General features: G+C 44.0%; 2 long non-coding RNA genes across 2 annotated transcripts in view; both read left to right on the forward strand.

The window, feature by feature from the left end:
• The window catches only part of LOC132473285 (uncharacterized), an 85,860-nt gene that overhangs the window by 31,643 nt on the left and 30,183 nt on the right, over nucleotides 1-24,034 (forward strand). The window lies entirely within an intron of this gene.
• Nucleotides 20,849-22,417, forward strand: LOC132451109 (uncharacterized). Its single transcript, XR_009523974.1, has 3 exons — nucleotides 20,849-20,989; nucleotides 21,713-21,790; nucleotides 21,940-22,417. It is a non-coding gene; the product is annotated as an uncharacterized LOC132451109 (long non-coding RNA).

The following is a 24,034-nucleotide window of genomic DNA, read 5'->3' on the forward strand; positions in this document are numbered from 1 at the left end:
AGGGGGTGGGGGAGGGGGAGGAGGAGGAGGAGGAAGGGGAGGGTGACGATAATGGTCATGTATGCAGCGAGGCAAAGTGTCGTAACTGTGGGGAGCCGAGGCCCGATGATGGAATACATGATTGCTATATTCAGCCGTACGCCAAGAAAAAGAAAAAGAAACGCAGGGGTGGTCGCTGGGGTCCATCGGATGACTCTGATGACGACGCTCCGCCTAATAAATACATATACTATGATTTCGAAACGCGCATGCATGATGGTCGTCACGAAGCAAACTGTGTGGCTGCTATGACGTCTGAAGGCGTAGAATGGTATGCTACCGGTCTAGATTGTGTAAGAGAGTTTGTGAAACGCTACAGAACAGGGGAGTATTCGTTGTATACATTTGTTGCACACAATGCGTCAGGCTTTGATAACTATATCGTCCTGGATTACATGACCAAGCAGGGTATTAAACCCATTTTAGTCATGAAGGGTAGCAGAGTCATTTTGATGCGTGATGACGCCTACCATCAGAGATGGGTCGACTCATTTAGCTTTTTGCCCATGCGATTGGCTAATGAACCGGCGGCGTTGGATTTTGACGATATGGCAAAAGGTAATTTTCCTCATAAATTCAACACACGGGCCAACGAGTCTTATGTCGGTGCCTACCCTGAGATCTCATATTATGGTTATGATTCCATGACTAGCGATCAAAAGACAGATTTCGCTATTTGGTACAGATCTGTACGACGCAAAAAATTTGACTTTCAGAAACAGCTGCGTCGCTACTGTGTCAACGATGTGAGGATCCTGTACACGGCGTGTGGGATCTACAGGGAAAATTTCATAGAGTGTGCCACTATAGACCCCCTGGCCTATGCCACTCTGGCTTCGGCGTGCATGGCCACCTTCAAAAAGTCGTTCTTGAAGAAAAACGTCCTGGCATTGACCTACGAGGGGGTCTATCGGAAAAAGCTAAAGTCGTTCTCATGTGCATCCATCCAGTGGCTTGAATATCTATCCCACTCCAATAACCTGGAGATTCGGCATGCTCTCAACCATGGAGAGGCTAAATATGACCCATTCTTCCTAGACGGACATGCACCGTCTATAAACAAAGCCTATGAATTTGCAGGATGCTTTTATCATGGGTGTGAACAGTGCTACAATGCAGGGCACCAGAACCCTGTCCTCAAGAAGACCTATGGCAGTTTCACCTCAAAGTCAAGGCTCTCAAAAGAGATCATGGTTTAAGAGTCGTGGTCATGTGGGAGTGTGAGTGGCACCGTCTGAAAAAGACCAATGCTGCAGTGCAGGCATTCTTGGCTACTCTGAAGATACAACCTAGGATTGATCCTCGCGACTCTCTCTATGGGGGTCGCACCAATGCCATCAAAATGTATCACAAGGCCGAGCCCGGTGAGAAAATACGCTACTATGACTTTACCTCTCTCTACCCCACAGTACAGGCTCGCTGTCCTTATCCTGTAGGGCACCCCCAGATCATTTTCAGGGATTTTGGTCCTTTGGATGGGTATTTCGGCATCATCAAATGCACTGTGTTGCCCCCCAGAGGTCTTTACCACCCTGTGCTCCCTTACAGATGTCATGGGAAGCTGATGTTCCCCCTCTGTGGTACATGTGCCACTGAGCTCAATCAGACAGCCGCGTGTCATCACTGCAACGATGAACGGGCTCTGACAGGCACCTGGGTGACTTTTGAACTACAAAAAGCAGTTGAAATGGGCTACGTGTTAATCCATATGCATGAGGTGTGGCACTACCCCAAACTGTCAAAGACTCTGTTTAAAGGGTATGTCAAAACGTTTCTCAAGCGTAAACAGGAGGCTTCAGGATACCCCAGCACAGTGGATACTGCGGAGAAACAGCAGGTGTATGTGCAAAACTACCTGGCAAAGGAAGGCATACAGCTGGATCACGACAACATGTGTGTGAACAAGGCCATGCGTAATTGCAACAAGTTGATTCTAAACAGTCTGTGGGGTCGCTTTTCACTACGCCCAGACCTACCCACTTGTGAGCTAATTTCTAAACCTGAAAGGTTCACTCAGCTCATGTTTAGCGATAGCTATCACATTAGTCACTTTTGCTTTATCTCTGATGATGTGGCCCTTGTACAATGGAAACACGTAGATGCACGTCTCGCAAGGGCGCGGGATGTCAACGTGATTGTGGGGGCTGTGACTACCGCCCATGCCAGGCTCATGCTCTACGATCTTCTAGACAAACTACAGGAACGTGTCCTCTACTGCGACACAGACAGCATCATTTTTGTTTCTAAGGAGGGTGATTGGGTACCCCCTTTAGGCCCTTATCTGGGCGACTTGACCGACGAGATAAATGATGGTGATCTGTATGGTACCGAACAGGAGGATTACATTAGCGAATATGTCTCAACAGGTCCTAAAAGCTATGCATACCACACCCGTCACCACAAGTCTGTCGTCAAAAGCAAAGGGGTGACTTTAAATGCAGCAAATGGTAAAGTGGTCACCCAGCAGACACTGAAATGTTTATTGGATGATTTTGTCAACCATCGGCCTCAAACCCTCGACGTCACCACCACAGTAGATACCATCCAGCGAGATAAGACTAAGTTTCTGCTTAAAAACGCTACTGTAGTTAAACGGCTTAGGGTGGTTTACAACAAACGCAGGGTCTTCCCCGACTACACCACGCTTCCTTACGGTTATTAACCATTTTGTTTATTGTTTTTCACTTTTTCACATGATCCATGTTTTTCTTCTTCTTTTTACATATCGTTTTCAAATGATCCATGTTTTTATTCATTTATATTTTTGAGGGGGTATGAATATTGTGTTAAGAAAATCAAATCATACTATACTATAATCATGTTATTAACTATTTTGTTTTTTATTGTTTTCAAATGATCCATGTTCTCTTCTTTCATCTTTTTTATTTTAATCATTTCTGTATTTTGGGGGGTATTCATATTGTATCTGTATATACTTTTTTTTTATGCATCATGTATTAATGATGAATGACTATGCTAATAATCATGTCGGTGTTAATAAAGAATGTTAACTGTCAAATGTTTCACGGTTCTATGGTCACAATACATCCGTCCATCAGAGGGGATGCACACAGACCGCAGAGATGGCTGCTGTACACACTACGTTCGACCCTAGACTTCAACACCCGTTCAGCATGGTAGTATCGGGACCTTCAAACAGCGGCAAAACCTACTTTGTCAAAACAGTCATTGAAAATATGGATCGGTTATTCTCAGAAAAGATTGAAAATATAGTATATGTTTATTCATGCTGGCAGCCCATATATGATGATTTGCTTAAAATAAGGAACATTCACTTTGTAGAAGGGATCCCCAAATCTCTATGTGATGATGCAATCTTACCAGTCCATACTAGAAATCTGCTCATTATTGACGACTTGATGAACGATGCATGCAATAATATAGAGGTTCAGTACGTTTTTACCAAATATGTACACCATCGTAATCTCAGTTGTATGTATCTGGTCCAGAATTTATTTATGCAGGGTAAAACCAGCCGTACAATTAGTCTAAATACCAATTACATGGTTTTGTTTAAGAACCCTCGTGACAAATATCAGATTATGTTGATAGCCAAACAGATGTTTCCATGCAAGACAAAATATTTTCTAGAAGCCTTTAACGATGCTACCGACATGCCTTACGGCTATCTGCTTGTATACTTTAAAGCCATGACCCCAGACAACATGAGACTTAGAACAGGTATATTGTCAGACCGGCATGTTGTATACACTCAGAGAGCCAAAGTGATTAGCCCAAAATACCATGTCCTCACGTATAAGTAGAAATCGTGAGCGTCTTAAGCAACTATATAACGCCCCTCCGGTCCATCGTAAAGTTATCCTCAGGACAGCCAACGCCGACTTTATCAACTCACTGTGTGAAATAGCCTTGAACATTTTACAAGGCAAAATACCTCTGACTCCACGCCAGCATAAGAAATTGCGTAGACGAAAGAAGGACCTCAGAATACTCGCCAATAAAAATGTACTAATATCTAGAAAGAAAAGACTAATCAATCAGACTGGTGGATTTCTTCTACCCCTGCTGTCTGTGGCCATACCGTTGTTTACAAGCCTGTTCTCAAGAGGAGGGTGATTATAATGGATCATACGCACAAGATGTATCTAGTTCCTCAACATCAACTCGATGCCTTAAAGCATACCCAACCCAGGGATTCTGTTAGACAGACTGCTGAAAATGAGCTGGATAAGGCCATTGCGATGGTGTTGAACACTCCCGATACAGACCTATATGAAAAAGCTGCCAGGTACGGAGCGGTCCTGCAGCGTTATCTATCCATGGTAAAGCAAGGGCAGCGCGAGCATGGAGAATTAACTCTGTCACTTGCTGAGGGGGACCCAGTTCATACACCTATGGCTGCACCGCATGGTGTTGATGACAATGATGGCACCGGCGATCATATTTATAAGGATATAATGAAACATATACCCGTCAGAAGCAAGAGCAATACCAGACATATCCTGGACTCTTTAAAGAAATCTAAAAATGTTTCATGGACGGACAAGGGGGAGGTCATATTACAAGGCGAAACTATTAAGGGGTCCCATATGTTTGATCTGTTAAAGAATGTTACCGCCCCTTACCATGTTGTCGAATCTGTCAGACCACAGGGATGGAATGTATTTCTGAAATCTTTAGCCAGTAATAATATACCACTATCGGCTATCCCTAATAAACAGCTCAGACAAACTGTAGACATGTATAAGCATAGTCCCGTCACTACGGACGACAATGCGGCGGCAGCTATGCCTGTCTCATCTGGTAAAAGGAGGAAACGCAAGCAGCCATTGTCATCTATTACTTCCCCTGGAATGCATATGGCCGAGTGGTTACCATTTTAAATTATGTATCTAAATGTATGTGTTATCCGTAAAAATAAAAGAAAACAGTACGACTAAAATGTAATCAAATTATTGTATTTTTATTATCAATACAGAAAACAACCATAACAACAACAACAACACATGTTACATGTTACATCCGCATACACATGACTGCACACACATCATATCATGTTCATCACAGACATTAGGTTGTACACGGTTAACAAAGTCATAAACCTTTTCATCATTACGGGGTAAATTATCCCCATACATTTTCAAAAACTTTTGATAGGATACCCCTTTTTGCATATTAAACAAGAAAAAAACACAATGATGCCCACATGCTGTACTTGACGGATCCTGGACCTGTTGTGTAGAATGAACAACATCTATACAGTGCTGATCGAGAAAACGCTGTATGGTCTCAGGAAACTCAGAGTATGAGGGAGGGTTGTCGTAGGAGTCGAAAAAGTAGCCCTGTCTCTCATCCGTAATATAAATAGCTAGCCAATGCGCACCGGACATATGTGAAGGTTCGGTGTTGACCACCATCATTGCAGGCCTCTGATGAATTTCCCGGGGTAGGTGATTACACGGTAACGCACCAAGAAAATATGCCTTGTGTGCCATTTTCTGACACACGGCTGTTAGCTCTATAGTATTCATATCGCACCACCTTTTTCAGTAATAGTCCAACAGCACCTGCCGTCTATTTGATATTTCTATAACAGAATCATAAACTGCATAACATATCAAATTGACCGTTGTAGCCAATGCTGCTCTGAATCGTGCCTCTAGCCTCACATTCCCTGTTCTGACTAGCGATACATGTTGTCCACAGCCCTCATCTGCCTCAAGGTTGAAACAAAATAATGCATACCCGTCCCCGAATTCCTTATGATTAATGGCTATTTCTCTATCTTTGAGCTGTCGACCTGTAGCCTGAATGAGCTGGAAATATTCTCGTGTATAGAGGCCATTTCTAAAGTCAGGCTGAAAGGGTTTAGAGGGATATGCTTGACCGTCGCAATATAGGGATAAGAACTCCATGCCGAAATGCTGGAATCTGAAAGGATTCCTGGCATAGGAATCCTGTGAATGCTTCGTTATTCACAAAACCTATAATAACCATCTTGGGTATTTGTCCTAGAAATAGATTATCCTGTGTGCATATACGGCTGCCCGCAGCGATGGATACATTCTTTAGACATACCCTATCAACAGGGTATTTAACGTTGGCTTGGTTTAACGCACGGGCATGTGCCAGCTTGACGCCTGGTGCTACCTTTTTAATGAAAACATTTGCAGACACTATAGAGACACGGTATTCCACAGCACCATCGGACATGAGACAGAAATCATTTTTTTGCTCTAATGAATCTCATGCGGAGATCAACTCCGTTAATCAACAGTTTCTCCTGAAAAAACATATCGACGTGTATAGGGGATATCAGCTCCACTATACGACTTCGCCCCGTATATTCACTCCTTGTCGTTAAGCCTAGATTGAGGCCTCCAGGAAGAATCTCGTCCATATGTCCGTGTGTGTCTTTCTGGAATAGACCACAGCCAAATTGGGTGTCTAATGTTCCGTTTCCATAGTTTAGCAGGCATTCTATTATGCCTCTGTACGGATAGGTGTTTGACGACTGGGTGATAAGCCTATCACCCAGAGTAATATCTACTTGGGAGAATAACGTGCATCCTGGATAGTTAATCAGTCCCACGGGTGCCGCCGGAGCCAAGTCTGTTCCATCAGGATTAGTAATCTTGATCCTCAGGTGTAAATACATATTGTTTAGATCTATATAGTCTTCGCTACTGGCCGATACAAAGAACTCTATGGGTCCACCATCTGTTAGCGCCGATAGCGGGGGTATTTCAATCTATGTACTTTTTTCTATCGAAGTCTGCGTCATCGGCAGGGAGAAGAGATCCAGTTCGCTCTTAATGCATTCGTCTGACATGTTATGTAGCAACGCCATTGTTATTCAGCCTTCCTGCTATACTAGGTGAATATATCGTTAGCTGCCCCTCTAAAACGACGGGTTGCCACCTTCCTGATCCTTTTAGGTTTGGGTCTCTTTTTGATAGATGCCAATCTTTTATTCTGTTTACGACGTCGTGCCGGTGCACGGGTACGGCCACAACCTATAGGAGGATACTTTGTTGCTCTTCTGGCATATACCCTCATGCCTGACCCCTGCTGTTTGGGCGTAGATGCAGCATGGGCTATGTTGGTCATAACGTCGCCTATAATATGTTTAGCAGCAGTCTTCAGATGAGGCTTTGCTATGCTAACCCCGCGCCTAAATAACGGAATAGCCATTCTAAAGAGGCTACGGAACATCCCTCCGATGCCAGCTCCATATTGTGTGCTGCTACCCTCATAGCTCATGCATACGATTTATGGGCTGATAGCTTGACCCCTGCATCGAAACCCAGCATAGCAGCCAGTTTTCCTCTAAAGACGATAGATATGTGGTCGTCTCCTTCTACATAAACGCGGTTTCTAATACCTTCATGATGTAGTATAACTCTACCGCCAGGATCATGTTTGGCCCAAGTCTTGTTGATTTGTAGTAATAACGATCCGATACTCTCATAAAGCCCACCAACTAATAGACATGATGTCCTATGACCCGTTTTACCATCGTGAACGGTCATCGTAGCGTCCTCGGTAGGAAAACTATGCCAGCTGCATGGGTACTGAGCTTCAATTAGGCCTACTTCATAGGGCTGCTTGGTGTGTATAGATTTTGCTAATTTAGTTCTAAAATTCCATATCTTATTTTGTGGGTAGATCCCTGCCGATGCATTACTCGCTAGAGTCACATAGAAACCCCCAGACACCTCCTTATCCATCGTACACTCTGGTTATAATGGATTGTATGTCTCTTGTATGTCTCTTTATGCATCGACTAGTGTCTTTTCAGCTATCCATGAATTGAATGCCTCCGGCCAACCCAGCCATTTGACATATAGCAGATTCTTAGACCCCTCCCTTTTTCTATCTATAATCTTTTCTATTTTATACACCTTGTTTTTAGACACTATAACTTTTTGTAGCTCTTTCTCATAAAATGTTCCATGGACAGGGGCACCTGCATAGTCTTGCAGCTTATAGACTGGAGGACACCTTGCTATGCGCTGCGATATTACAAAATATTCATCTGTAAATGTCTGCTCATACCCCTTTTGAAATTCTAACCGTGTCACCAACATCGTATCTAAACACCACCATCGGCTCTTGAGTGGTTTTGTATAGCGTATTAAACACTGTTTTCTCATTATCTTTATCAACGCTGACCGGGGTCATTTTTATCGATCTATGGTATGAATGGGTATAAGCATGGACCATATCCTGTAGTTTATCCACATATCGTTTGGAGTTGGCAGCTGTTAAATATCTCCACATGCAGGTTTTCAGAGTCCTGTTGAAGCGTTCCACTATACTGGCCTTGGTCTCGTTAGATGTAGAGAAATGTTTGACATTGTACCGCTCCATCAAACGCTGAAAGATCTTGTTATAAATTCTTTGCCAGCGTCAGTCTGCAGTTTATCGGGGGTACGCCCTTCACCAAGAATATCATCAAAAGCTTTAGCGACGTCGATAGCCCTCTTGGATGGTAACGGACGAACCCATGCATGTTTTGAGAATACATCGATGCACGTCAACAGAAAATGCACACCATCATTTTCGGATGCATACTCTGACATATCCACTAAATCAGCCTGGAACTGTCTATCTACCCCACTAACCAATACTCTATTTCTGCGGAAATGTATCGGTGCAGGTACATGCAGGGTGTAGGGATCCTGCTTCAGCAGCCATTTCTTGATATATTTTAGTGGAGGTACTGCACCCTCACTATGCTCGAGGGCCGTTCTTAGTTTATTGATGCCACCGTAACCCCCTGGTCCGGAGGGATCATAATAAGTCTTATGCAGCCGTTTATCCATGTCGTATGCCTGCGACAAAAAACGAATACTGAAACAATGATAAGAGTTATCCATCCTTTTATTTAAAATGTCTGTCCTCTCAAAACAATATTCAGATATAGTTTACAGGCAGATTTATTTTTCTGTACCATTTTACAAGACATCATTCGAGCAGTACTAATACACTCTGCGTATTCATCTTCAAGACATCCGACACAAAAGCACATATACACATTACATGACCGACGGTAAAACACTCCCCGTCGGAGAAATGGTTAAATATTTCAGCTAACATTAGATCAGTAGGCTTGTCATGCAAGAATTTCATGACCAAATCATTCCAATCCTTATACATACATTTGATATAAGCATTATGATGGACAAACGTATCATTTTCTATGGCAGCATACATCAAAACGGCTAGTCTATCTGATACAGACTTGCTATCCGCATCATACGCATAAGAAAACAAAATCCCCATTATAAACGCCACCCGACAACAGGCTTTGGTTTGCCTAATGACAATGTAGGACGCCACATTTGTATGGCTTCATATATCAGAAGCAGATGTACATCGGACACACCTTCGGTGGTCATTAAATCCAGTTTTTTGGTATCATAGGTATTGCATATTAAATCACATAGATACGATTCGACCACACCATAGATTTTTCCTGGGGACACAGTCAACCCTGTAGTCTTCTTTAAAACAGTTTCTAAAAGTAACAGGAAGGGGTGTCTGTCCAGCATAACACAAATGTCATGGTAGTGGGATTCGTAGTGATGATGTGTCGCTCCCTGCAGGCATGAATGGCGTCGTTGACTTGGGCAATCACATTGGCATCCCCAGCAGGCCGCTTGCTTCTGATGGCTGATGATGGCTACCACACAGAGCCCCGTGGTAAATCGCAGAACAGCCAGCGATGCAGGGTTTAAACGGATCTGTATTGATACAGGCCATCCGTCATCTCTCATAGCAGTGTCTACCTCCAGCTCACTGTCCTCTCCGATGTGTAGGAAGGACAGATTCAATCCGGCCAGATAGATGGCATACTCTTGAAGCCAGTGGGGTCCGGGTTGTACAGCCTTTAAATCAGCATTCTGCATAGCCACACCCCCACATTGCACATGTTCATCATTGACCTGTGCTGCATAGCGTATCAAAAATATACCATTAGAATATGAAAAAAAAATAAAAAATACACACAACACACACATATTAATATAAGGTATAGCCTATCAAAAACACATTTAAAAAGGAAAATAAAACACCCTTAATACTACTAGCATGTACCCCCACCTTCTTATACATTGCTGACATTTTCTAATGCTAGCATAACCCTAAACATACTCAAACACACCATGTACCCCCTCATCAAACCCAGACGACTCAAACGGGCGCATTCGGTATTCATCATCAGTTGTGCTCCATGGTTCTTCATTCGTCTTAGCCATAGAATCAATCTCTGCAAAAATTCCACGTAGTGCAGACAAATCAGCCCACTGCATGAAAAAGACATTATCAAAATAATCAGCAGCTTCTAAAACACTGGTGCGTAGAGGAGAGCTACCGATGCAATGCATATCATAGCACTGTGGTAGCTCGTCTGTATCAACACAGCGTCTGAAAAAAATGAACTCCTGTGGTCTCTTCGTATGATAGTTTGCATCCATGCGATGAATCCTCGATTCATACTGAAAGGTCCATTGGAATACATGGGTTCCCGCATGCCATGTACCCCGGACACCGTCTAGCATGGGGCATAAATTCTCCAAGAAAAAATTCCACTCGTGAACGTTCAACCGCCACTCTGTAGCACAATCTTTAACATTCAAAATAACACAGCCATCGACCCATGATATTACATACTCCAAGCCGTATTCGCCAACGTGGGTGAATGAATCCCCGGCACTCCGGTCTCTCAAGCCTAAAACAGGCCTCGCTCTTTTGAGTGGAGCATTAAGCAGTACCGCATCTCCACAACTATTGACATAGTTAGACACAGGCGTACTAAAGTCGGACATACCATCAGGCATCTGGTTTTCAATGTCCTCATTGCTCGACGCAGAGTCGTCCATGGCGGGAGAAGACAGTGGTGATGGGGTACGAGGGTCCCTATACAACCACATAGCACTATCTGATCTGTGGGTTTCTTCTGATGAGCAGTCCATGTTGAATGAAAAGAACACTGCAGACAACTTGATGAATGCGGGGACCCTACAGCAGCCGTCGCCCCCTTTTTAAACTATGTTTATGACGCGTCATAAACCATAAACCGGAAGTGCCCCTGTGAATAGGGATACCCCCTCCACCCCCACCCCCTCCCCAACCGGAAGTGAGTTCAGATAGGAAATGACCCATAGGGGACATAGTGTATATAATACTGACGGGCCTGAGGGACCGTGAAGGACGGGGTATACCACCCTCACCCACCAGCCGGCGACGGAGAGCACCTGGACCTTCCCCCCAATCAGCGGGATGGGGGACACCTGGCGGCTGGGAGGAGGAAGGCCCGGGCTGTTTCCCAAAGTGAAGGCTGCAGCCTTGCTAGGACGCGTCCTTGCTAGTCGCATCCTATGGAGATGAGAATAGAGTGCTAGCTCGAGTGCTTCCTAGCGTTTGTAACGTTCAGACTTTGGAACGACTTGGTAGTGTGGAAGCGCTTCCGCTTCCGCTTTTTAATACTGCGTGTCCGCTTGTAGACACATGTGCGCTTATGAATAAAACATGGCAATCAAGCTGATCGATATTTATTTGACTTTTGTCTGTTATGAATGCGGTCATGTCTCCTTCGCATGGAGCCTCTTTGGGGAAGTCACAAAAGCTTTGTTGCGGTTGATCGAATCGTCTTTATTAAAAGGAAAATCCATTCAATTTTTATAAAACTAAGTGAAATTGTCTGAGAACTTAATTCATGCATCACATTTACAGTACGGTTGATTACTATTATGCAGGGGGGAAAAGACAAAGAAAGAGATGATAAACATGTATTTATTTGGATATATTATTTAACTGATCTGATTCATTCATTCATATATGCCTACAATCTACCAGTGCTTTGAACACATAAGTATATCATATAAAATACAATTATATACGTTCATTCAAAATTACAAACATTGCAAATGATAGGTTGTGCATTAATTTTACAACATTGGAAAGTGGCACTATCCATTCCACCAGGAAAACAAATGTTTGTGCGCCACCCTAAGGCGCACAAAAGCCTCCGTTTGCTGGGCTGACCCTAAAAAAAACGATTCAACACAAACAGGTATACATAAATAATGTAATCTTGTGAGCGAGTAAATTGACATTGGTGACAGTGGTGTTTAACACCAGCTACGTCCATGCAAAATATAGCAACGTAACGTTTGCAAAAACGTTTGAAAAGTGGCACAGGTCTTTAGGCTTGATTATTTGCGTTAACATGATGAATCTATAAAAAGCAATATGGCACAAAATATTTCTGAAAGCTAATATAACTTCACTTCATTTGACCGTGTACTGCTCTGCCATTTTCAAGAACCCGCCCAGTGAACGCAGAGGATTGTGGGTAGTTTTGGCTCGTCTAGGATGCAGCGATGCATCCTTGAAAAATCTCGGAATTCTCAAAAACAAAGGACGCAAAAATGGCGCGGCTTTCGAGTGTCCTCAACATTGGAACAGTGCTTGTCGGCGTTCTATGACGTAGCGTCCTTAAAAGGGCGGCCGTTGAGCATGCTTCCTTGACATTGGGAAACAGCCCCGGAGCCTGCATAAAAGAGGCTACAGACGGGAGAGCAAGGGGGAAGGAAGTGCTCGTGTCCGCGAGAGAGCCTAGAGGCCCACGGAGGCCCTAGAGACCGCGTCTCCTTCATTGTATATAAGTTGATTGTTAAATAAATGCCTGTAATGGCTTATCCCGCACACAAATGTGTCGTTCATCCGTGGAACCTGGCCCAACCGAGTACTGGGTTGCCACAGATGGTGGAGAATGCAGGCAAGCTGAAGATCCCACTACGACCCCCCGGTGAAGTACCCCACCCATTCGGTATGCCGAACCCGGACGGGACAGACGCCGACGCCGCCGCAAGAGACGCCGCCGCCGCCGCAAGAGACGCCGCCGCCGCCGCAAGAGACTCCGCCACCGCCGCAAGAGACGCCGCCGCCGCCGCAAGGGACGCCGGCACGCCGCCGCCGCCGCAAGAGACGCCGCCGCCGCCGCAAGGGACGCCGCCGCAAGGGACGCCGCCGCCGCCGCAAGGGACGCCGCCACCGCAGCGGGAGACAAGGCCGCAGCGCGAGGCCGGGACGGGACAGCGCCGCCGGCCGACGCGGACGTGGGGACGGGTCGGCCCTGTATGCTGGCGACCTGCTGGGCGCAGGGAACGTCCGGTAGTCGGACCATCCCGGCGCGGGTGATGAACCGGGACACGCAGGCCCTCCTGGACACCGGCAGTGTGGTTACCCTCCTTCGCCCCGACCTGGCGGGTGGGAAGGCAGGGGAACCAATGGAGGTGGCCTGCGTCCACGGGGACATCCGGACGTACCCAACGTGCCACGTGGTTGTCCGCACCCCACACGGAGTGTTCACGATCCGGGCGGGGATTGTTCCCCACCTACCGGTCCCGTTGTTAATCGGGAGGGACTGCCTGATTTTCCGCCGGTTTTGGGACCCGGCACTAGAGTCCCAGGGCAGGAGAGATGCGGTTGCCGTCGCGGCGAGAGATGCGGCTGCCGTCGCGGCAAGGGATGCGGCCTTCGCGGCAAGGGATGCGGCCGGCGCCGCTGCAAGGGATGCGGTCGCCGCCGCGGCCAGGGATGCTGCCGCTGTCGCTGCGAGAGGTGCGGCCGCCGCCGCCGCGAGGGACGCAGCCGCCGCCACAGGAGACACCCGGCCCCGTCGAGATACCTGCCTGGGTGGGTCCCTCGTCTACCTGAGGCTTGGTCAAAGGGTGGAGGAGTGTGGCATCCCGCCACGTAAACCTCGGCCTGGACGGGCCCGAGGGACCGTGAAGGACGGGTATACCACCCCCACCCACCAGCCGGCGACGGAGAGCACCTGGACCTTCCCCCCAATCAGTGGGATGGGGGACACCTGGCGGCTGGGAGGAGGAAGGCCCGGAGCCTGCATAAATGAGGCTACAGACGGGAGAGCAAGGGGGAAGGAAGTGCTCGTGTCCGCGAGAGAGCCTAGAGGCCCACGGAGGCCCTAGAGACCGCGTCTCCTTCATTGTATATAAGTTGATTGTTAAATAAATGCCTGTAATGGCTTATCCCGCACACAAATGTGTCGTTCATCCGTGGAACCTGGCCCAACCGAGTACTGGGTTGCCACAATGTATATATATATGTATGTATATATGGTGTTGTATATATATTTATATTGTCCTTAAATTTGTTATTTGTATATTTTGTTTTTCTTAGGTTGTATCTTTTATCTTTTATGTATGTGTATTTATGTTGTATGTATATATATATATATATATATATATGTGTGTGTATGTATATGTATATATATGGATATGGATATATATATGTTATATTTTATATTATATTTTATTCTTAATATTTATTTATTTGTGTATGTATATCTGGAGTTTGTGACAAAAATAATTTCCCTCTGGGATTATTAAAGTATCTATCTATCTATCTATCTATCTATCTATCTATCTCGTCCATAAACGTAGCATATACTAGCCAGAAATCAGCAACGTTTTAGACGGTTTGTAGATAGAGGGTAAAGTTTGCAGCGAAGGCTTTGTCGGTTATTTTACTGGGAGGTTAACAAACCATAGTCCTAAATTGTTAAATTGGATGTTAACGTGTCAGCTGGTATGTTAAGAGGCATGAAATCGCGGCCACGCTGCTTCGTTGTGGTGACACGCATCAGATTAAACTGTGCATGTAAACGTACTAGTACGTTTCCAATTATGGCATATCAGAGAATATCCCCATCAGTTTGGTCGCGGCGCAATGAATGAATAAAGATCGTTAACACTCTGAAAAACAGATGACAGATGTGCCCGAAGGTACTACTTTATTACCTCGTTGATGACCAACGTTTAGGAAAACATGTACTTTTAATTCACCCTTGGGTGAAATCGAAGCGTAGTGTGTACTGAATGCGTGTAGATGATGATGCACTTTTATAGGGGGAAACTACATTGGCATTACACCGGCTTCCTCCATCTTCTGCGCTACATTTTTAAATAAATCGCCGTTTCTCGTTTTCCGACGGCGACAACCATAAAACATATAAAGAAATTATAAATATTAATATTTATGAAGAAATAAGAATTATTTACAGTCCATGGCGACAACAACACGACTAGAGTCTCCTTCTACTTCCGGCTCATGTGTGTAGGCTACTCCGATATGCGATATGATGCTGGTATATTAGGTAGAAACCCGACTATGAACAAGTTATCTAGGTGTTGTTATCCGATTTCGCTTGTCTGTTTTTATGCCGGTTTTTATGCGAAGTAGATCGGTTAATGGTGTTTACATTTTTCCAGTCCTGTTGAGGTCTTATTATTTAACCGAGTATGACTCTGCATGTATACGCACTGCATGTAAGAGACCTGACATCGGAGCCACGCTGCTTCGTTATGGTGACGCAGTGGGAATGAGGTTGGCCTTCTGCTGGCTGGGAGTGTGGTTGGTCTTCTGCTGGCTGGGAGTGAGGTTGGCCTTCTGCCGGCTGGGAGTGAGGTTGGCCTTCTGCTGGCTGGGAGTGTGGTTGGCCTTCTGCTGGCTGGGAGTGAGGTTGGCCTTCTGCTGGCTGCGAGTGAGGTTGGCCTTCTGCCGGCTGGGAGTGAGGTTGGCCTTTAGATGGCTTAGGGTGGCCGGTAATGAGGTGTTTAAGCAGTTGTATTTTCCTTGAAAAGAGTAGACCACACGCACAGCAGTGGTAATGGGAGTCATTTCTGCATCCCCAATTGCAGGTATACATCACATACTCTGAAAGGAAGTTAAAAAACACACCAGGTTTTAATAACTAAAGTCAACACAAGGTTATTAATCTTCACCAATTAATCAGCAAGCAGTAAACATACCTCCATGCTGTACCACTGTTTTTAGATGAGACTGCAAATGTGTCTCCACTTTTGAGTAATCACCCTTATAAAGCGGGCAAAAGGGGCAGTGGAAAAGTTGGCATCCTTGCTCTGAACAGTTTGTGGCCTGGGGCTTGTGGCCGCTGGGCAAAATTGACAAGTGTAGCTATAGAGAGACATATGGAGAACATTAACCAAGCTCAATTTTCCTCACCCTCCTAGCCCTAGCTCTTACCTACTGCGTCACCATAACGAAGCAGCGTGGCTCCGATGTCAGGTCTCTTACATGCAGTGCGTATACATGCAGAGTCATACTCGGGTAAATAATAAGACCTCAACAGGACTGGAAAAATGTAAACACCATTAACCGATCTACTTCGCATAAAAACCGGCATAAAAACAGACAAGCGAAATCGGATAACAACACCTAGATAACTTGTTCATAGTCGGGTTTCTACCTAATATACCAGCATCATATCGCATATCGGAGTAGCCTACACACATGAGCCGGAAGTAGAAGGAGACTCTAGTCGTGTTGTTGTCGCCATGGACTGTAAATAATTCTTATTTTTTCATAAATATTAATCATATTTGAATGTTTCGGGGTAGTAATTAGCTGTCGATTTTGGAGGCCTTTATCAATAATGACCAGCTATAGATTTGCTTCCCGATGGAGATTTCTGACAAATTACATGTTATTTAGCATCTACACGTTAAGCTGAGTCCAATGAGATCAAGCTCGCCCTCTTGCCACACTGATATCATGTAGGTGTACCATGTAAAATACATGTTACCATTTGCTAGAGTGTCATTGGACTCAGCTCAACGTGTATATGCTAAATAACATGTCATTTGTCACAAATTTCCATCGGGAAGCAAATCAATAGCTGCTCATTATTGATTAAGGCCTCCAATTTCGACAGCTAATTACTACCATTAAACATGTTAGGACACCTTGTTCGCCCTCGTACTCCACCGGGAAGATGTTTACATACTTCTGATTGACTAATGAATTGATTCAGCTATTCCCCCAGAAGTCTGGGGTCAAAAGGTCAAAAGGAGCCGGCACCACGCCGCTTATGGGATAACAAAAGTTAATGTGTATTTCTCTCATAACTTTTTGTCATTATTAAAGAGAGGCCTGATTCTCAGATATGCATGTTGGATGGCTAGGGTGTAGGTCTGGGAAGAACAGGTGCAACGAGATGGAGCACTTGCTGAGTCATTTCCTGTAGGGCTGGAGCCACAGGTTGAAGCGTATGAGACCCCCTTTGATAAAAGGGGGTCTCAAATGTTGACCCTCAGTCACCTATTGCATCACTTCCTTTAGGGCTTCGGCCTCCTAATTTATCATTATAGTATAATTGAATGCCCTCTTTCATGTATATGATACCTCCCCCTCTAATCCTTACATGGTTTTTAGAGCCATGCAGTGTTTCCCACAGACCAAGGACCAATGTGTGGTGGTGCGGGGGGGGGGCAACCATAACGGTCAAATGACTGGATGCAGCCCCGTTGAAAAAAATGTAATACCACCCTACACACTCAGGATATTAATGATATTTAAATTATTATGACCATGAAGTCTTTATTTGCATGGGTTTACATTTCGTTCTGTGTAGCATCGAAAAATCAGAGAAACACTCCCATTCAGAATGCATTGGTTTACATTTCGTTCTTTGGAGCACGGTTATTTTTATATATTTATTTATTTTCAGTTTTTGAGGAGGTGCTTCAAAGATGCAAATGTTTCTGCAATAATCAAAAATCCAATGGCAAAACCCGTTGGCTTTTTGTCGAGGGAATCCAGGGCGATACTCACTTCCGGGTTGGCCAACATACGTCATCCCTCCACCACTCTACTGTAAAAACACATGTTCAAGTTGAATGAGAATAATAATAATAATAATAATAATTCTGCCATAGTATTTATTTAAGGGGGGGGGGGGGGATACAAGTCTTTTGGCCATTCGTAGTGTTGATCAGCAGAGAAATAATTTGTCCGCAAAGACGGTGACGTCGCTTAGCAACGGAAGACCCTGGGGTAGACAAGTCACCGGACTACTACCCATGCAAGTGAATGGAGCGTTCCACGGCATTGAGAAGACCCGTGCAATAAAGGCCTATAATATTTCTGTTTATGGCATAGATTTCTCCTCAGATTAGGCCAATAAACCAATGGTAAAATAAAAATAAAAAAGCTCGATCAAAGACCCGGCCCGAGTATAGTGGTGGGAAATATCGGCCCGACCCGGCCCGCGTCGGGCTCGGGCAGAGAATCTAAACATTGACTGGAACTACTAAGCAGGGCCCTGTACCACGAAGCTCGCTTAGAGGGTTAGCGAGGTATGTTGAGCTCCAAGCCTGGGTTAGTTGTACCACGAAAGTCGATCTCTTTTAGCGTCGCTGTATCACCATGGTGACTTATGCTCGCAACCAAACCTGGTCGGGAGCAGTTTTTCGGCTTAGTCTAGCCGGAGATCGGCTACTTAAATTGGCGTGCGCAGCTTCCTAGCCCCTCCTCTGACAATGGCGTCACCATTTGTGGGTGTTCCCGTGGACCCCGTCGCACTTCTCGTACAGGCGTCTCTCCGGAGACAAGGGTTTTACGGGACAGAACCGATCCCTTGGCATTGTCTGACGATATTCAGATTTCTGACTTTATTGTCATTGTGCAAACAACGAAATTGGGGTTCTACATGAGAGATACAGATTCTCATCAGAGGGTGTTCGTTATTTGATCGTCCTTTTGGACCTTATGTAGACAATGATTACTGTTGCGCATTGTGTCTCAGTGACAGAGTGCTAGATTGGAGGTAGCGCGTCAGTCTTGAATTTCTGCGCGGGGGGTTCGACTCCCAAATGACGCGAATTTATGTGAAGCTTAAAAAGTCCTAATTCTCATGCATATGGAATACCTATTCACTAAAGCTTATGGAATTATATTTTTGTGCTTATTTCGAACTTGAACCCATATTTTCAAGGCCGTGCTGGCACCAAATCTATGGGGGTAAAATGCATGATGCTAGACCGGCGAATTTGAACCCCGGTCGCTGGCGTTCGGGTCTTATACTAATCCACTACGCTACAGCCGCTACCTCTCAGCGGTCGAAAACATGCGATACATTTCTTAAATAGGGTGTATTTAAAGTGAATTCCCTAAATGATAGAATAAGGCAGGATGGACGTTGCTTATGCATTTTTAAATCATCATCATTCTATTTGGATTAATGGCGAATAATTCTGCATTTGGCATAGTTATTTTACAGACAATATGCAGAATCTTTTCACTTATACTCATATAGACTGCTTGATCTATCGTAAAGGTGAGAAAAATTACGCAAAAAACGCCCCTTTCACGTGAACGCGCACTGAACCTAAAGCGGAAAACCTGGTTCTACTAATTGAATCTAAAGTGAGCTTCGTGGTACCATTTAACTCTGATAGCGAGTTGCGGCTCTGTCGAGCCAGGTTTTCCCAAGAAAGCCTGGGTATGTTCAGCGAGCTTCGTGGTATAGGGCACAGGTGTCTGTAGGGCTATATCAGGAGTTAATGCACGCACTGCAGCCAATCAGAATGTTATTCTTTGAATGTAAACAAATCCCGCATGGGCTCTGACGTCATGAGACGCTCGTAATCTTTAAAGGGACAGCGATCCCTGAACCACCAAGACAGTAAACGACATGCCTAACACAATTGAAAGAACAACACATAACAAAATACTGTAGGTGAATTATGTTACACTCACTACAACCCATTAAATACGGTATGATTTCTAGATGTCATGGCAACGTCCGCTTGCGACACTGGACTTGCGATCGAGGCATCGACGCGGACTTTCATTTACATAGCCAAAAACAAGAGAATAGATGGCTAGATAAAATAAACATCAAGACATACAATTCTAAAAAGAACAGATGAAGCAGCTACCCTTTTTTCCTTCGCGGTTTGCCTACAGAGCAGCGCACCTGCATTTAATATATCTGTGTATTGTCACAATTTCTCAGTATCAAAGGTGAAAGTAGAAACGGGTGGCCAAAAGCTGTCATATTGTTAGTTATCACAGACAATTTTAAGTAGAAACGGGTGGCCAAAAGCTGTCATTTGTTAGTTATCACAGACAATTTTCAACAATTAATGATCTGTACGGAGCTCCATAAGGGACATTAGGAGAACGCTCCCGGACAGAACCTTAGTTTGGAAGTCATGCTTAGTGACACGACAACTAGCCTACTTCCAATTGAAATACAAAATTTAGAAAATAGGCCTACGTGTCCCTGATCACGTTTCAATAGATTAAATAACGTGACAGTGTCACGTATTTTCGTGAGCCCAGGTTCGAGCGTGTGCATGGGTTGAATTGCGTGTGTCTCACGCCGAATGCATGAGACATGAGAGCCCTGTACTTACGTGACACAAACCAGCACCGCAAACGTTCTCTCCCGCTTGAGATGACGTCTTTCTTTATAGGTTCATGGGTCTGATTCGCCGATTTCCCATGCTGATATCCCCGGAGATTCTCTGGCATCTTCGACAATTTGGCTATAGATTGTCTCATTACACTCTAAATAATATAATTATAGCCTAATTATATATATAGCCTATACATATATGTAGGCAATACATATAATTAGGCAATATAATATATATATATATATCGCATTTGTGGTTTTGGCATAAACATAACTAGGGTGCACTGTACTATCTGCACACACCCTTTCTGAAGCCTCTCTGTCCCTCCCTCTCTCTCTTTCTCTCTCTCTCGTACCGTTTTGTGGAGCACGTTAATTGTCTGAGAACACTCCCATTCAGAATGCATTGGTTTACATTTCGTTCTGTGTAGCACGCAAAAAGTCGGACTATCGTGCTCTGGAACACGCTTCAATAGATTAACGTTCGTGCGCAGGAGCACGCAATCGCGTGATACCGGGTTGGTATATCAAACATCTCACTTCTACCTAATACCCTACCCAGAGCTATAGAGAGAGAGAGTTGCGACACTTCCATTGGACTCCGTTGTAGCGCCTACTTCCGGGGTATGGAGCCTCGAATAGTTCCAAACAACCATTTTACGGCGGAGGAGACCGTTCATTTCCATTGCTGGCCGCCGAGTAACTTCTGAGGTAAATTGATTAAATAGCTACCTCTTTTGAATTGTCAACTGTCTATATTGTATCAGAGGCCCTTTATGATGCATATACTGATCTTTATTTGTAAATGCACAGCGTAATTATATATATATATATCTTGGTAGACGACCGATTGCTGGCTAGTTTGTTAGCTCGATTTCACCATCTGTGAAGGTATCTCTGGGGGTAAATTTGTTAAATAGCTACCTCTTTTGAATTGTCAACTGTCTATATTGTATCAGGACCTTTTATGATGCATATATTGATATTTATTTGTATATGCACAGCGTAATTATATATATTTTTATCTTGGTAGACGACCGATTGCCTGCTAGTTTGTTAGCTCGACTTCACCACCTGTGAAGGTATCTCCGGGGGTACATTGATTAAATAGCTACCTCTTTTGAATTGTCAACTGTCTATATTGTATCAGGACCTTTTATGATGCATATATTGATATTTATTTGTATATGGACAGCGTAATTATATATATTTTTATCTTGGTAGACGACCGATTGCCTGCTAGTTTGTTAGCTCGACTGCACAATGTGATGGTATCTACACCAACAATTACAAAGTTCAGTACTAGTGAATCTAACTTTTATTTAGTTAGTTATTTATGTTGGATTACTAGGATAATTTAGGTTGATTTAAGGACGGGTTTTATGATGCGATAGCTAGTAGAAATAACTGTTTGTTTAATTATATCCTGGAAAGGGTGATGTTCAGCACATGAAGCCCTACAGATGCCGCCGATTCAACAATGCTGATTATGATGGGCGGTCAATTTAACCTGTGTGGCTTTTTCGTTTTAACTTCTTGTTGACTGAATTGTTTCTCTTTCTTAGTGCCAAATTGATTATCTTTCTTAGTGCCAAATTGATTCTTTTTTGTTTTGCAATAGCCCTCTCTGCTCTCCTTCTCATTAATTTTTCCTTTTCTAGTTGCCTTATTAGGTCCTCCACAGTCGCCCCATCAGTCCCTGGCAGTCTGGTCCCTGGAGCAGCTGGCCCTGGCAAAAGTTATTCCTTCACTGTTGACCCCTGACTGACTGGCCCTCGGCACACAAATCCCTGGATCACCTGCCCCTGGATCACCTGCCCCTGGCAATGTAACCTCTTGATTGCTCTCTCCGTCTCCTGTGATGTCCTTTTCAACGCTCTTGAAATCCACCTCAATTTCTCCCTCAATCTCTGTAATAATTACAAGGTAATGTTGCTGTTATATGTATTTTGCCTTTGCATTTGCAACTACTGTCATCTCCAATGTAATAAAATGAATTAAAGCAAAACATTTCTGTAATGTGAATTAAATCATCTGCCACAATCAGAAACCAATACAATTTATAAATGGATCTACCGGCAATTGTTAATTGGGTAGAAATGTGTCGATTATCTACATTGTGTGCAAATCCTCAGAGAATCCCTGCCTTCTGGTTGTTTTTTAAACTGAATGTACAAATATGAATTATGTAATCTCATTAGGAGTGTAGTCTATCCTTGAATTACATGAAATGGGGAATATTGTTAGCTGCATGGATCATACCGAAGTTTAATTTGGTGCAATATGTGTGGTCCGTTGCACTTGGTTCCGGAGGCACCCTCACAGAAGGGGGTTTCCTCCTCTTCGGTTTAGGGCGATGGATGAAAACTGTTGGGCCTGCATCGGGCCTCAACTTCAACATCCTATCTACTTTTGTGGCTTTGAATCGGTCATTTTCAAAGTGTACCTGTAGGTAGGCTTGTAAGATCAGTTTCCATTGCACTTCAAATATCATTGGAAAGTCATAATTCTCTACACTTAGAATTATTATGCCCTTTGAAATGCTAGCAAGTGATCTGAACATTACGTTACATCGTTTTTGACTGTTGCTGACTGTCAATAAGTTTTGACGGCTGACCATTGCCATCCATTTCTCCCTGCGCTCTTGGTCCTTGGGGAAGCCGTACATGTGATAACCCTTCTCGGACCGATTGGGGCATCCAAATGCTGCACAGCCAACCATGGTATGACCATTTATCTATAAAATGTTAGTTGTAACCAATGAACCATGACACCATTGAAGATCACAGAGCGGGTAACAACTGTTCCTCAACCACTTATGCCCCGACTTTTGAGAATAGGTTAGAGGTCAGAGTTCATGACCAAACGAGGATCCTCCCTCCTAAACCCATTTTGAATTTGCTCAGGGCTATTCTAAGTATTGTAACGGCATAAAGTATAGTATATTTGCAACGTTATATGTTAATGGTTTGCCCTAAGTATATAGTGTTCCCTGCTGTGTCCATTGTTGAATCTGTTCAGACAATCGCAATCACTTGTTCTTGTCACACTAATTGTTTAATAAAAAAAATTACAATTTCATTCATCCAAGCGTAATGAGTTGTTATTCTTTAATATATTTGATACTTTGTGTGGCTTATATCTTTAAATGATCATGGTAGAACATCTTAAATACTTTGATTTCAACACAGATGTAAGGTAAAAGTTAAGGTTAGGCCAGTATGCTAACACGAACGTGAAGCTTTCCCTCCAAAACTTAAAAACGTATCTAAGTAATAGTACTTATAGATAGCTTTCAGTTGCCCCCCTACCGCTCTAAATGTAAAACTGACATTTACAAATATGCAATAATGCAATAACAGTCAGACAAATACTTGTCTGACTGTTTGAAAAAAATATGTTTTTTCAAACATATTTACCATTTAATATTGAAATCTCTGCTGTCGTCCCATAGAATAACATTGAAATCGCGGCGTGTTTGGAACTATTGAGGCTTACATGAACCACGTGACAACCACGTGACCACCCTGTCGGCGAGATCATAGCGTGTCGCAACTCTTCCTCTCTATAGCTCTGACCCTACCTATACTAAGTAACCCAGAAGATAATGAACATGTAGGCATACTGCACAACCCAAACATTCTCATTAGATTTAGCAATCATGGAACCTCCCTTAAATGATCGTGTTGTAATATCAAGTTTGATGCAAAGTTTGGGCTGAGATCCGACGCATAAATGTAAACTAACATTCTGTAG

This window comes from Gadus macrocephalus, chromosome 2 (genome assembly GCF_031168955.1).
Source record: "Gadus macrocephalus chromosome 2, ASM3116895v1".
Classification (NCBI taxonomy): Eukaryota; Metazoa; Chordata; class Actinopteri; order Gadiformes; family Gadidae; genus Gadus; species Gadus macrocephalus.